At 40.6% G+C, this 15,035-nt stretch overlaps 1 protein-coding gene across 1 annotated transcript in view; it reads left to right on the forward strand.

Moving 5' to 3' along the window:
• Nucleotides 1-1,854: 1,854 nt before the first annotated feature.
• Nucleotides 1,855-15,035, forward strand: part of LOC118323083 (trinucleotide repeat-containing gene 6A protein-like) — a gene marked incomplete in the record, with an annotated part of 31,787 nt that continues 18,606 nt past the window's right edge. Inside the window, 3 exon segments of the mRNA XM_035655002.1 lie at nt 1,855-2,633; nt 3,660-3,711; nt 10,516-10,614.

Raw genomic sequence — 15,035 nt, forward strand, 5'->3', positions numbered from 1 at the left:
GATCTAGATGGAATGAAAGGAAATGACAAAGGGGGAAGGGGGCATAGAAGTAGAGGACAGCTGATTGGATAAAGTGGTATAACTATAAATGTTTTATTTTTTCCCCCCCTTTTCCTCAAAATCGCCCAGGCTTTTCACTCTGGCCATCATAATAACATAATACTGCTGCTGAACTCGATACTAAAGCCAGTCTGCAACCACTGGCCTTAATCTGTTTTAGGGAACAGCAGAGGCAATACTCTCTCTCTCTCTCTCTCTCTCTCTCAATCAAATACACACAGATAAGAGAGGTAATTTGTGCATAAGGATGGGGGTTGTTTTTGCCATTGGTAGGTCAATGGTCATAGCTTTGGACACACGGGTTGCCGGTCTCTCCTGTAAGCAGCAACAGCCTTTGTTTCATTGTTGAAACGTTGCAGTTGGCAGATTCCACGCTGTATTTGTTTCTCTCTCTCCTCTCTTGTCTCTGTCTGTCTCTTTTTAAAAACTCTTTTCAGGGTTGTTTTCTTACGTAACAGCCAAAACCATGCATGGGTTGGCCAAGACAAGCGCATGGAGAAAAAAAAAAGTAGAGATGAAATCTGCTTGTGTTTGTGACATATATGTTCAATTTCCCATCCCACATACATTCAGAAGTACACAAAATACCTCACAACTGGGCACTTTCAGGTTTTTGGGTCTGTGGTACTTAGGTGTTCAGAAGTCGTAATTGCATTATTCGAGAGAGGAAATTTGTCGACGTGTTGACATATAATTTGTGAGTGGGCAGTGGAAATTTGGGAAAATTTGGGGTCCGTGTCAATGTTGGAAACATCACTATTCGGACATGTATTTATAAAACTTTTACCATCTGTGTGTTCAAAAGTGGGTTTACTGGTCAATAAACTGACACTGAATGTTGCAACCCTTATTTTACTGTTATTGTTTAGGTTGTTTTAATACTGTAAAATGTGGCAAACGTTTTAAATAACATTACACTTAAATTCTTGACTTGGATTTCTCCCATAACAATGTCTTTAAAAATGGTGAATGTGAATGCCAATTTAAAATTACAGTTTCGTTTTACTTCCCAAGACTGTTCAGAGTAATATCTTAAATATCGACTACACTAGAGCTGTAGCTTCATAATTTAACACTTACACATGGTGGGCATTTTATGAACTCGTTCCATTATTTGTAGACTCAGTATGTTTAAATTGGAGAAGGCCAACAAAATAATAAATAGGTTTCAACAGTCTCCCCAGAATTGTATAATTATATTAGTGTGGAGAAAGCTTGAAACGGCATGTAGACCTTCATGTAGAACGCATCATTGCGGTATAATTCAACTTATTAACTTAAAAAGTATTTAAAAAAATATTGAAATAAAAAATAAAACAGAGATATGTTTGGTTTCTTGTCACATTATTATAAGGGTGGGGAGGGGGACCTCAGTATTTTCAATATTATCTGGTACGGCCCTGAACTAGAACATCTGAAATGTGTAACTGGGCAGATAAATATATCAATAATGGGAGTTTTTTTCTGGGTATAATATTTCTTTATTTTTCCACATTGCTCCTCCTTGGTTTGTGGTATTTATCTTTATTACACATGATGACATTTTTTAAATAATCTATGGGATACTTCAATTTAAAATACATAGCCTACATAAATACAGTAACTCTGGGGTTTGTTTGTAGGTCTGCTGCGTGTGGTACCATTGCAACATTTGTCATGGGTTTAATAATCTGAAGGGACTGAGCTGCTTACCTCGAACAACTTTTACATGCTTGGCTTCACAAGCTTTCACTCGTCTCTCGATGCCATTTATGTACGTTTGCCTGTGTTTGGTTTTCTCAGTCAGAGGAAGTGGTGAACGTGTTTCCTGCCTTGTCTCCCCCCTCCAGAAACACACACACACAGTCATAGCTGAAGTGAATGCGGAGAGAGAGGAGGGGAAAGCAGAGCTCAAGCGAAAGAAGGTTAGCCAGCAGCGAGTTAAGAAAATGGCGATCATGCAGGACGGATGCCTCCCCTCGTAGATGCTGCAAACGCGTTGAAATTATTTTAGCCTTACAGCCGGCTTTCCTTTCCACTCTGTTGCACTTTATACTTCAATGAGGTAAGGTTGGGTTTACTGTGTTTTTGACCAGATGGTCGTGTCTTTTCGTCGAGCTTATGTACACAGAGAGAGAGAGACGGGAGAAGGGAGACCGGAGACCGGAGACTGGTCTAGAGAAGTTGGAACAGCCGCTGTTGTTTAGTTAGCCGCGACTGAGCTAAGCTAACTAGCCTCCTGGTTGAGCTAACAGTGAGGGCGGCTGTGTTGCAATGCAGTGGACGTAAAGAGGAAAAAAAACAGCATATCGGCTTGTGTTGGCCTGCAGATGACTGAACGTTTCAAGGCTTGTTTGACAGGCAAACATTTGCTATTTGTGGACAACTTAACCTTGTGCTAACGCTAACTAGTACGAGCGCTGGTTAACCTTACCTCGCCAACCCTGCGCACATATCTGTCAAAAGATCATATTAAGCATTTAGGTAGAGATTATTGTGTTTACAGATTGGTCTATCGGCAGCTTATCGTTGTTTGGTTCCACGTACCGCTGTGTGTATTAAAACCCCAGTCGACACATCTGAAATAAGACCGGGTAAGTTAACTAGCCGCTTCATAGCGTTAGCCTCTTAGCTCGCATTAGCAGCCGTTGCTAATCTGACGACGTAGGTTGCTCGGCGGTGACTCCGACTGATTGCTCGGCTTTTTTTTCGTGTGTGTGTGACTTGCATGGAGGACACCGTTGTCTAAGTGTCCTCATAATGTCCTAAATGTGGCGTTGAAACGTAAAACCAATGCACATTTGGCGGTGTAACGTTAATTGTGGCTGCAGAGTTGTGGCCGGAGTGTGTATCACCCTCTGTCGGCAGAGAGACGGAGCCGCTGCTGCTCTTAACACCAGACCTCCGCTCTGCTGGTTTTGCAGTCGTATTCGTTTAACTTTTTTTTTTTTTTGCACTGGCCAGACGACGCTGCAAACACTGCTAAGCCGCATGATAATTTAATTGCACCGACTGTAATTAGATGCCCCGTTAAGGCCATTGTTGGTCTTAGCTCGCGTTGGAAAAATACCAGGCTCGAGAGAAGCCATGTTGGTTAAGCTGTAAGTCAGGCAACAGCTGAGATAATGGCCGATCAGGACCCGAGCTGTAACTCTGACCTACACACACACACACACACACACACTCTCTCCCACTTTCTGTGCCTTTTATCTGTCATTCTCAGACACACACGTACTCTGTTCACCCTGCAGAGCCTCAGCTTTACGGGGCCGTGATCGTGCATTGCCCTATTATGCAGGCCAACCTGCAATTCCACATTGACTAATTGACACACTTTTCACACTGCGATTCTCACAGTTGGTTCGTGAATGCTTGCCCTTGCTTAGATTTTTTGTGGGTGCGATGCATGTCTCGTAACCTGTGCGCTGTCAATAATTAATTTGAGCCTAGAAATGGAGATATGTTAACCATTTCAGGCATAGCAACCCGTTTGCACGTCATATTTACAATCACTGTAAACCAATAAAACTGCATAACACCCACAGGCGTTATTTGGAATTGAGGTTTGTTTAGGTAAATGATTTCTGAGAGATTCACCTTATCTCTTCTTTGTCTTTCAGAGATTTGGAATTGGAAGCTGTAGCCACCAAAGAAGCTGAAGCATCTTAACAGGTGAGCGTGTCACTAGAAATAAACACCCAGTTGTGCATTATAAGAGCATGTGTGCCAGTTTATGTCACCTTTCCAACCCCTTCTCTTTAGATAACAGCACAACCTGTGTGTGGTGGGCTACTGAAGGGGAGTGTGTGTGGGTCAGGGGGACGGGATGGGCAGCTGCTGCTTATGCAAGCACATGCAGTTCCGTTTGAATTGAATTGGAGGGTCTGGGTTGGTCTAGGCTGCATTGTGCTGAGTAAGCTTTGCTGTTTTAAAATCGCTAAACGAGAAGCCAGAGTCCTGATGTTTTGTGTGTGGAGAGGTGTTTGTGCAGCTCATTGTGTCGGTCTACATGCGGGCACACAATAGAGCCATGAAGCACAACTAGTCCGTCAACCCTGCTCCAAGGGCGGCATTTAATCTGTACTCTGTTTTTAGATCCCTGAATCTGTTTATGAATCTTATCGTGCTCAGTTTCCTGAATTGGGTTTTCTTTTTTGTTTTGATTGTGTGTAATTATAGCCAACCAGTGCATCAACTCTCCTCCCTCTCATCTCCAACAGTGTCAGTTGTTGTCAGGGCGATGTTGTTCAAACAAGAGATGTAAGATCTAAAAACTGTCTTGTTTTTGTCGCCGGTTTAGTCCCGTTTCTGTAAAGTATTTTTTTGTGTTTAGTCGTTGGGGCGTAACATGCAGCTAATGTCTTGTACGGTCTTTTATTATGCCAGTTTGTTTAGGGTTGGTTGCTAAGGCCAGTCGATGATGTTTCACATTTTCCGAGCATTGGGACATATTTCCTTGCTGTGTGTATGTGGGAGTGACTGTTGCTGAAGTAATCTAAGGGCCTCTATATTAATACCCTCAGATGTATAGTAACAGCCCCCCCCCCACCCCATTTTATTGCTTCTGAGTTTCCCACACTAACATTCAAATGATTTATTGCATGTGATTCATGTTTTATTTAATCTATAAAAATCACGGTACACATTCAACTCCCAATTTAACACGGTTTAATTCTGGGTTGTGGATGTGTGTGTTTTCAAATAGCAGTAATTTCTTATTTCATACATTTAAAAACAACAGTTTTTTGTTCCTTAAATAACACGTTTCCAATGGTACCGTGTTGCCTGAGGTAGTTTCTTTTTCAGTTCATAGCTTTTGGAAAGTGGTTTTGCTTTCATGTCTAAGTAAAAGGTCCTCTCCTAAAGTTTACAAATAGCATTTGGTGGATGTTTCTATAAAAGACAAACCACATTATCATAAATTTAATACATTTATAGGGTTGTGGCACCAGCGGGGATTACATCCTTCGGGGCGGTAACAGTGTTCAGTTTTGCATAAGAAAAACTCAACACTAAGTCAGTTTCTGGACTCACTTACCACCCAGCATGTCACACTCACAGAGAGAAGAGTTTATTGCTTGAGGGCCTTTTTTATTTTTATTTTGGATAATGACCGTGGAGGGTGACAGGAAAGGCGGGGAGATGGAGAGAGGGGATGAAATGCAGCATGGGGCCTAGAGCTGGATTCAGCTTTGATATGTGGTAGGCGCGCTACCCGCTGAGCTATCAGGGCAGCCCACCTGTTGCATTCTCAATCATAACACAATGAAAAATAATGTGTATTAATAATACAGTAGTTGTGATTATGAGTTATTTCCTATGCTTTTGTGTGCTGTCTAGCTTCACTTTCGGTTGTCTGGCCTCATTCTCCAGATTACTGTTCTCTACATGTTTTCATTCTTGTCTACAAATATCTGTCTCAGAGTTTTGACGAGGGGGTTTATGACGTGGTGAAGCTGTAGCGTTGACTCCTTGCTGAAGTGGCCAACTTGAGATCGTATTTGGAATTTAATACAACAATGCTATCAATTCATATGGTGTTAAAACATTGCTACATTGGTTGGGGATCAGGTAGTTAAACATTGCCCCTAAAAGCCAGTAAAGCCGCACCTGCAGATGGTCATGAGACTGGAACAAGCAAGGAGCAGAAATGGAGTGTTTGATGTTGCTGCCATACGTAGGCTCAGCTCCGACACTTTTAGGTGAGCGTGTTGTTTATCTGTGTGGACGGGTTGATGGTTTCTATGGCAGGGTTAGGGTGTAACTGTCGGTGTGAGCTGGTGGTAGAAGTTGTGGTAGAAGTTGTGGTAGAAGAGTGGTGTTTATTTCCACAAAACTTCAATTTCATTTGTCCCTGGTATAATGGTTTTGGATTTCAACAAAATGTCCACATTTGAAGTCATGAAGTGTTGTAAGAGCAGGATATTGCAGTTGTGTTTATAAAAACAGATAAACTTGAATCTGCAAAACTCCGTGCTATAAAAAAAATACTTTAATTCACAAAAAACCCCACCCTTCTTTGCCAGCAGCAAAACTGGATAGGTTTTTTTCAGCCAGAAATATCATCTGGCCTTTCTTAAGTTACCGTGACCTGAAATGAACCGGCCTGATGTCGACTGCTGTTGAAACGACAGGTTTAATGCAGCTAGACAGGAAATGTCACATCTCGCAACGGCGGCCTCACAAAGCCTTCGCTCTTGTGCTGTTCGTTATGAGGAGATACTCGTTGTCATTCACTAATTAAGTGATGGCTTTCCTGAAGGGAGCCTCTGTGAGAACATGCTAATGCCAATAATGTGGTGTTATACATGCAAATTAGCCACGCGACTGCCCTCTGGCTTTTGTTCTGTGGGGACAGATTAAGCGTGCGTCTATGTTTTGAAGTGTATGTTTGTGGACACTCATGTCTCTCCGTTCATGTCTGGGTGTTTGTCTGTAAACCTCTGCTTCCACAAGGCTAGAAATGCAATCAATACTCCGTCTCCTATCAATTTGAAAGTCCTCGCTAGATTCACTGCATGACTCACCTCTGGGAGTGAAAAACCCTCCTACAGGGTCTTAGGATGCAAAAGTCTAAAGCTTCAGATTTTTGATGTCTTCCTCCTCAGAAACCCAAATATAGTTTGATTATTTTTAAGTCTTTTAGCTTTATTTGACAGCAGGCAGAAACGGGTTCAAAGAAAAGCCAAGTGGGTGGCAGCAAAATCTATGCTTTATTGTGGATCTTTAAAGGGTGGCGTGGAAGTAGCTTTAGACTGAATGTGGCAGATGCTCCTGAAGTTAATAGAGGATGAGGGAAACGAGTTCAGAGAAATTCACTTTGTTCACCAGCACATATAGACGACCCAAAGTGTTGATAAACTGTTATCATGTACACCTCTGTGCGGGCAAATAAAAGGCATATTCACGGTACTCATTGGCCTCTAATCTATTGCGCTACAGAGTTGTACATAAAATCACCAGTGACCTTTTTACAACTATTTTCCTCATCTTTCATCAGTCTGCTCTTTATCCTTCTCAGCCATCCCTCTGTCCGAGATGGAAAAACCAAAAAGTATGAGCTTGATAGTTGAATCAGCTGTCCAGATTATTTTATCCTCTTGAAACACAACAAAGACCATATTTAGAGATAGGATATTTTTAGAAAGCGATTCCTTTTTATCAGTCTGGTGATTTGTATGTTGCAGTGAAAATGGCTGCCCTTTTCTCTTGAGAGAATGTTGTAAAAAAAAAAAGGCAACGCAATAAAAGTAGTTTAAAGTGTATTTTGTGGATCATATAACATTACATTTTGTCTATGGCAAAGTCCAATCCAGTCTAGAGCAACAACTAACGATTTGATTAATCATTGATTAATATGCTTGACTATTCTGTCTATTAATAGGTTTGTCTATAAAATTTGTAAAACTTTTCAAAAGATGTGAAAAATTGCAAAATCACATTTTGCAAAGTTAAATATTCAAATTTTTCCTTTTGATCTACCAACATATTTAATTGACTGGGATATAAAAGAGAAACAGAAATTGCTCACATTTAATTAGGCTGGTACCAGATTTTTTTTTTTTTTTTGATAAAGTGATTAATTGATCATGGAAAAACTCACTTGCTTGTTCCAAGAAGGAAGGAGAGTTACATGGCTGGCCTGATTTATCATGGTTGTACATTAACAATCTCAATAAAGAACAATAACAGAAACCACATGATCAGCACATGTACTTGTATCTCTCAGGTGGCCTGGATAAGGGAGGGCGTCTTGCTGATGTAATTCATAATTACTCAGGTACTGAAATAAATAATACCAAGGTAATTGCTCTTAGTTAAAGTTCTTATATGAGTGAGCTGCCACTGCAGGGACAGCACACCTGTGATAGGTTATATTTTTTCTACCCTCCTGAACTCTGAAGCACACAGACACATACCCAACCTACAGCCATGACCTTTAAAGGTGATTAAGGTGAGTACTAGGTCATCCATCCAGAAAATGCAAGAGGCTGCTTTGCTGTGAGGGTTGCTTCAGGCACCAGTGAGAAAGGATATTGCAACTCTGGAAAGTCTGCAGTTATTTTCTCACCAGTATAGTTGGCATAAGTGTGCTCCACAAGGTACTCTACTTCCTATGGGAACTGTTAATCGATTTGTTGACAGGAAGTTAATTGCTAACTGTCATAGTAATCAAATAATCATAAGGATTTTATGTTTTGAACTGTATTCACTAAATGATTAATTGATCAACAGATTAATCTGTAATAAAAATTTGGTTATTTGCTGCACTAAAATTAAAACTAAAACTATGGCAGGTGATAAAATGGTTTCACAGTATTTTTTACATTAAAAAAAGCATAATTTTTAAAAAACCTCAAACAGTTCTGCTTTAATAGTTTTTTTTTTAAGCAGGGTAGGGTCTTGGATTGAGTTTGGGTTTTCCATCTGGCACTAGAAAAGGAAAAAACAAACAATAATACATATTTGCAACAGCAACTTTGTTGTTCTCTTCTTACATCCCCCTGTTGTGACTGCCTTGTTCTTTATCCTTTCCTTTTGCTTTTAGTGACTTGCGGTGCCCCCTCCCCTCTGTCAGCTGTAGCTGTCGGGGGATGGGCAATTGTCGGCCCATTCATAAACAGATGCTGTCCATGGTGTGTATGTGTGCACTCCAGGAGGGCCCCACCATGCTCTGCTGTTGTTGTTGTTGAACCCAGAACCATCTGCTGAAGCACTTGATGGTTGGGAAGGAGTGGAGGAAGGAGAGGGGGGGAGTGTGGGAACAGGGAGGTTGTGACTGAAGGTGGTAGCAAAAAAGATTAAAGAGTGCATTTACAGTTTTATTGTAACAGATTCTGGCAAACAGCTAATATGTTGACCTGAATAGTTCAGGGGCATTTAAGCCCCCCTGTGTAGCAACTGAACATTTCTTACTCCGGTGACTTTTGATGATGGTGTCAAACAGCGATGCACACCACTAAGCTATTTGTCAGATTGCTGTCACTGCTATTCTAAGGTCAGCTTCAGACTTTAGCCTCTGAGTCCGCACACACTAATGTATCTACTGAAACACTGACTTCCAGCCTGTTTATAAAGATGCTCAAGGAGTTTTTCTCTCATAAAGAGGTCCTATAAATGTACAGCTCAGTGCTGTTCATAAGATCTGTAGGTTTTTACTAGGACAATGCACATTGATCAGCGTTTCCCCCTGGCTTGATGATAAATCCATTCGATTTGACGTTAATAAGTCGATGCGTTCTAAAAGGGATGGCTCTTCCTGTTTCACAATAATTAAGCACAGCTAAATACAATGGAAAATATATTTATTATATCTTAGTTAGGGAAATTATTGTTGCATCCTTTGTTTCCAACATACTAAACATTTTATTGATAAATCTTCTATCGGCATCTTGTCGTTACAGTTAGAGGAACAACATTTCTGTTCGCCACTGTGCAGTTATCAAACAAAATTTGCCGAATGTATACACATTTAATGTTGTAGCCGCGATGCCGGTCTGAGTTGTTTCAGCGTCTCTGTGTGCCTGTCTGTTTATAGCTAAGGTAAGTGCTGTTCTGTAATCCCATTATCGGATTAGACTGCAGCCTGCAGCTTTCTCCTGCGGGCTAAATGGCACACCCACTGGGTCCAGTGCAGTTGAACTTAACACTCAGAGGGAGAAGCCACAGTCTCATTACAAACCAATAGGACAATAACAGGAAGACCTTATTTGTGTTTGAGAACCAAAAAGAGTGATGTTCTAATCAGTAAAAAAATAGTTAAAATGTTTAATGTTTGCATGTTGTCATCAGGCAATATAAGGTGCAACACTGTTAGTATCAGTATAGTATTCAGTATAAGCAATGAGTAATATGAAAAATTGAAGAGTGACCAAAACACAGCACCAAAGAAATATATAAGGGCTGCAACCAGTTATTTTCATTACAGGTTAGTTTGTTATATATTTTTTTTATTTAATCAATTTTTGTGGTCTATAAAAAAAAGTCTAAACATTCCCAAAGTCAAAGCTGACATCTTGTAGTTGTTGTTTTGTCCGACCAGCAGAGAAAACGAGAAAATTCTCACATTAGAGAACCTGGCAATTTATAGTTTTCACCATTTTATAAATGACTTTAATGATTGCTTTCTAAAATGGATTCCACTTTGTTTTGGAACAGTACTTGTCTCTGTGATTAAAATCATCTCTACTAATGAACATGCGTTACAAAAACACAAGTTTGTATTGTCCTTATAAGTACATTACGGAGTTTACAGGAAGATGCCTAACTAGTGACGGTTTGTGGATTTGTGTGTACAACATGAATGATATCACTTGCTCAGTGCTGCTATGATTTTTCAGTTGTGTGTTACTCTTGTCATTTGTTTGGATTACTACTAGTTTCTACCCAAACAGTCGGTGAAGCTGCGTATGCAACACACACTGTTATTGTGCCACATAAAACAGTAAAGTAATAGTATTCTCCTGTTTTCCGCAGGGAACAAACCCACAGAGGGAAGAACAGTGGATGGAAGAGAGAGAGAGACGGAGAGTGTGACGAGGAAGGAGGATAAGAAGATACAGGTCTGGTCAAAAGGTGAGAGAAGATGTCATGGCTAGGTTAAAACAAGAACTGCAGTGGCTCATTTTGGTGATTTTATTTACAGTTTGTTTAATTTAAGTCATTAATTTCAGCTATGAAGCCTTCATAAGTTTTTTAAGATATTAAAATGTTTATTTTTCCAACATTTTTTGCTCCTTGCTCGGTCTCTGTGCTATCACTGTTTGTTTGTCCCTGTTGTGCAGTGTGCTTTGCTCTTATGACAGCGCTGGTGTACTTTGCCATGTGACGTAGTAGTGTTTTCCATTTGAATTGCAGTTACAGTTTCCATTGAGTCCTGTTTGTACGAGCGTACTACTGTTACAGCTGAAACTACTGTCATTGCTAGTTGTAGGCAGGAAGTCTGATAGTGTCTATCTGTGACCTTGACTATGTCTTTATGTTTCAATTGCTCTCTCTGTCTCTCACTCGTTTTCACTCCTCTCAATGCCGTCCTGCTATGTCTCGAGTCTTTTCCTCTTACTATATTGTTAGATTTGGTGATGTGTTCCAGTACAAACAGGCGAGTAGTTCAGAGTTGAACTCTCTGTAGTACCAAACTGTGAACTGGCACTGCCATTAATCGTCATGGAAGCTCTTCCCTCCCCAGATAATGGTTATACAATAACAAGAGCGTAATCATTGTTCCTCTGAAAGAGTCAGTGTCTATACTTGACAGTGTCTTACTATAGCTAGAGTCTATAGGCTCATTTGTCTTCAGTCGTCAGCAGCTCTTTAGCATGCATCAGTTGTATTATCTTTGGCCTTGAATCCAGCAGGAATGTGACATAAGTTTGTTTTCAACACTACAAGAGCTGCACCAATAAAAAAATAAAAAAATAATAAAAATAAAAAATATGTAAACACATACTGATGAGATCATTCACAGTAGAAAACAAAGCATGCTCAACTCCCAGAAGACAAACTTACTACTTCACTCAGACCAACACTCCTTTTGACTAACTTTAAACTATGTGAAGAGTAGATAAAGTTCCTGAGCATGCCTGGTGGCAACCGCTACCACTCTGGGTGTGGGTGGACAGGTGACTGTAAAAGCGAATGGATGACTGAATAATGGACAAACCAGCTAATGAGTCATAAGCAAAACCTGAAGCTTGTTGTTCTGTGCACATTGCCCCTGTTTGAGTTCAGTGTGTGTGGGTGCCCCTACAAACCCCTCCCAAAGTTGACTTGATGTAGGTGGACCTTGTGACAAATACGCTTATCTGCTCCCCCACACACTTCTACTGCACATGCGATATCATATATAGCATATGGTTCTGAAAGGAATGCGGACATGTACAGCACAGCAACACCTGCGCTCAAGTAGATTTCTTAACACTTCCTCGTACACTTCCTCGTACACTTCAAGCCTTTTGTTGAGCTCACCTGAAACATCAAGCACTTGAAGCAGGGAAGACCATTAATCTGGGGTTTTTGCACATTTGAGAGAGAGACACTGGCATGTGCCTATTGCACTAATGTCATCTTGCTGAGACAAGCCCAGAGGAGTCGGGAGTGTTTAGGAATGTTTCCATGACAACAGGGTCTTCCTAACGAGATTTATTTTACTGGTTAAAAAAGGTGAGCACATATTTGGAATGGGTTGCCAAGAAGGATTACATTAAACTCAGTTTCAAGATGATCAATTGGGCAATTTTAATATAAATCTATAATATTACACTGTATATGTAAAGTATTTACTGTATACAGTATAAAGAGGCAGCCATGCAAGCCCAGGAATGAGGAACACATGTTTTGTCAGATATGCTTTACTTGATCTCTTAACATAAAATGGAAGGGCAGCGAGTCTCTATTTTATACCAGGACACTGTATAGCCACATCCATATCGTGTTGCGCGTCAATGCTTTTTATACCGGTTATACAGCCCACTCTTAAGTGCAACCATTTTTTTCATACTCAACGTAGAGGTTTGTTGCTGAGGGTCGAATTTGTTTTACTGGCATGCAAATGATGTTAAAGAATATGTCAGCTTTTGGCAATAAAGCACCATGCTTCAAATAGATTTTGCAGTTGCATGGCAACAGCAGGACAAATGAAGTGTCTTTAGCTAAAAGCAATGTTCAGTTGACAGTCACTGCATATATTGTTTAAGCAGTCAAGTTAAACAGTGCACAGCTTGTAAAATGCATTGTTTGTCCATTTGTAGGGGGCCTCCGGTAATAGGTTGGAATCACTTTCTGAACTTTTAAACAAGACGTCTAAAAACAGTATCAGCCCACCCGCTATTAAGTGGTAAAAAAGGTACCCCAAATAGCTTGTATTGTCCATACAAATACACATCTATTAATAGCAGGTTGGGTCTTTTATGACCCAACACGCACAGAAAAATAGCCTTTCACGTCTGTTCAGATGTACCGTGGTTTAAATCCACCTCTGTTGTCCTCCTACTTTTCAGGTTAGTTTATGTAACCGGTAGAAAACGGGGCCAAAACACTTTACTGGTTAATTCTATTGATCCTTTCCCACTATTTTAGGTTTCAGCAGCAAAGGGAGTAAAGATCGTATTGTGTTTATGTGCTGCTTACTTCAGGAAGTTGACCTCTTTGCTTTTATGCATGTCAGAAGCTGCAGCTGCATTCCTCTCACATCAACTTAAATGACAGGCTCGTTTGCCTCTGCCTATGTCCCTCCTTTTTCACATTCCACTTCCCTCCTCCCTCACCTTGGTATCATCTGTTTTTCGCCTATTGTGTTCATCATATTTCTCTTTTGCTCTCTTGCTCAGCCATTCTCTGGTTGTGTCTTGTCCCTAATTTCCCTCTTGCCCCCCCCAACTCGCTCTGTCTGTCGGTAAGATGATAGCAGCAGTCGAGCTGCTGCCAACTCCAGGGGCCCTCATGAAAGCCATTCTCAGATGGAAGCAGGGAGAAAGAGGAACAAACTGTACTCTATGTCCTGAGCAGCAGCAAAGAACATGCTTATACACAGAGCGATGTTTAAGTTTTCACAACGTGATTCATTAAATATAGCAGTGTATATTGTAATCGCTAGCTAAACAGATCAATCAACCCAGATAATTTTGAGAATTACAAAATTAGAAAACAGTCTAAACCTAAACGTACTGAGTTTACTATTACATAACACAAAGAAAAGAAGCGAATCCTAATCAATTAAATGACTAATCAGTTCAGCTCTTGTAGACACATACAGAGTTTAATTTATGGAAAATTATTTTATATTAAATTGCAATACTTGTCATAAAAATCATTATTTCCCCCCGTAATTGTTCACCACCAACCAATAATGTAAAGTGTTAAACATCTTTCAACATTGCTTTGATTTGCACCACCTTAAAAGGGTATGGGTTTTCCCTGCATAGCTGCTTTGAATCAGATGCTTTAGGGTTGACAGAGGTCTTTCCATGTAGGAAGGTTGAGTCAAGATCCATGCAAGTAAACAACTCCAATTGCTGGAGGGGGCTTGCCCTTCTGGTACCGCGGCTGCCAGAGGGAGCCGCTCAGTTCCACAGGCAACGCTCTACCTTTCTGCTCTGGTTCTTGTTTTTCTTGGATAGTAGTGCTTCTTCTTTAAAAATACTTTTGTGCCAATTTTATTGAGAAAGTATTTTGTAATGATATCATTGTGCTGTCTGTTTTTTGATTGGTTCCAGAGGGCGGCTTAGCAGTTTCTGGCAGGCTTTATGTTTAGATGCTGGCAGTGTGCCCAGGTTTAGCTAGTGAGCTGTGAGTTAACAGAAGTGGAGTTTGGCCGCAGTTAAGCGCGTCTGGTCAGTTTGTAGGGTTTCATAGGATTGGTTGCTGGTTTATGTGCCGGAAAGAAACTTTTTCCCTGTTATAAGCTGCAGTAGTTGATTCTTTTGTCTTGCTGTAACAAAGTTATTCTTACTATGATCAAATGCCACTCCACATTGAATATTGAAATTCAAAACATTTGTAAAAACGTGCTCCAAATGTGCAACACATACATGCTTCATTGCATCTGCACAGTTATATATTATCCACACATGGGTTTGTTTGTTCTCTTATCATATTGGCTAGCAAACAGAGTGGTTGCCATTTGAACTGAAGGTTTATTAATAGACCTGTGTACTGCTGCAGCAGGCAGAGAGAGCTAACACACTTGCTAACCTGCACTAAGAAAAGGTCAGGAGATACGCACGCACTTTATTTCTTGCTGTCAAATACACTGGTCCACTTTTACTGAAGGATGTCTGTGTCTTGCTCGTCTGTTGATTCGTGCCTTTGTCCTCCTCCTCCTATTCTTTTTTACCTCCCTCTCTCACTGTCTCTTGCTGTCTTCGTCCCCTTACTACTTCTTTCTCTGCTCTTGGATAAGAGGTTTTGCTTTCCATGGTGTCCTAGGGCACTGTTGACAGATTTAAGCCTGTTGTATAACCCTAATCTAGTCTAACCCATACACATTCATCCCCCTC

The sequence above is a fragment of the Morone saxatilis genome, unplaced genomic scaffold (assembly GCF_004916995.1).
Source record: "Morone saxatilis isolate NCDOM2014 unplaced genomic scaffold, NCSU_SB_2.0 Contig14, whole genome shotgun sequence".
NCBI classification, from domain to species: Eukaryota; Metazoa; Chordata; class Actinopteri; family Moronidae; genus Morone; species Morone saxatilis.